General features: G+C 36.8%; 1 pseudogene across 1 annotated transcript; it reads left to right on the top strand.

Moving 5' to 3' along the window:
- Positions 1 to 395: 395 nt before the first annotated feature.
- Positions 396 to 1,152, top strand: LOC308414449 (RNA transcription, translation and transport factor protein-like; annotated as a pseudogene). Its single transcript has one exon. The product of its transcript is annotated as an RNA transcription, translation and transport factor protein-like (transcript).
- The last annotated feature ends 250 nt before the right edge of the window (positions 1,153 to 1,402 follow it).

Consider the following 1,402-nt stretch of genomic DNA (forward strand, 5'->3'; position numbering starts at 1 on the left):
TGTATGCCAGAATTTTGACCGCTATTCAGAAATGAAATGGTGTACATGCAAGCAAATCAATGCTCATGGTGATGACAAGAGAGTGCTGAGGTAAAAACCTGTTTACTTAAATGAGTAAGCTGGTCCCCTTCATAAATATACACATAAACTCAAACACTAGAAGTCATCACAGAATAAGACAGTAATGGTAAAGTTTAAATTATATAATAAGAAATTAAACTAGAAAGATGAAGACATTTTTAAATGAATTAAAAATTTATGAAAATATTTTTCAGATTTTTTTTTTTTGGAATTGAAATATGGGAGCAGTGCTGCCCACCTCACTTCGCTTCTCCAGTCACCACGGAAGCCTGAGCGCCTAGAGCAAGAAGAAGAGCAGGTTCTTACACAAGCTAATGGCCCTGATTTACCACAACCCCAAAGATGAAACAATTTAGAAACTTCATAATTTGGCTTGAAGACCAGAAAATCAGGCACTACAAGACTGAAGACAGAGGTAACTTGAAAAATATCTATAGCAGTGACTGGCCCAAGTTATTTGAAAAGTATCTCAGAGTTGATAACTGTGCTTTCAAGATTCAGGATCAGCAAGAAGCAATTGACCAGCTTCATGGTTTAGCTGCTAGACTTTAATATGGAGCTAACACTGAAAAATACAAGGATTTGGTACTCGAAGAGAGGAAAAGTACTGACCACGCAGCTAAAAATGCAGATCGTTGATCAACTTGGATGTAAATCATCCTGTCATGGCTCTGGCTAACCTACTTCAGATTCAGTGTCATGATGACTACTTGATAATGGTTAAGGCAATCCGCATTTTGCTTCAGGAAAATCTAACACAGGATGCAGTTGCTAAAACAAATCAAACAAAAGAGGGCTTAGCTGTTGCTTTAGACAAACATTTTCTTAACTTTGACATAGGAAATACAGTTCTTAATAAAGCTGCTCAGATCCTTCATAATTAATGAAGCCATAGTAGCTGTTCAGGCCATTGTTCCAGATCCAAAGACAGACCACGGACTGGGGAAAGTTGGGGATGAACACATGAGGGTGTCAACTTCTCACCTGCTTCGTGATAGGAACCTCCATGTATGTGGAAGTCAGATGTCACACCTTCAAGGGAGGAGTCCCAGGAGCTTGACCATGTTCTAGAGATTTACAATCACTGGTTTTTTTTCTTTAATAAAGTTGAGGAAGTAAAAAACAAACAAACAAAAGAACTATGGGAAGTGGAAATTAAGTTCATATATCCAGAAAAATGCTGTTATAATTTTGAAAGGGAAGAGAATGAAGATCAAACAATGGACAACAAGATATAGACATTAGGAACACTTATAAAACATTTTGCATTAAGTTTAAATATAAAAGATGAAAATCTTGAGAGATAAGAGAATCCCATGTC

The sequence above is a fragment of the Micromys minutus genome (genome assembly GCF_963924665.1).
Source record: "Micromys minutus genome assembly, chromosome: 1".
Taxonomy (NCBI): Eukaryota; Metazoa; Chordata; class Mammalia; order Rodentia; family Muridae; genus Micromys; species Micromys minutus.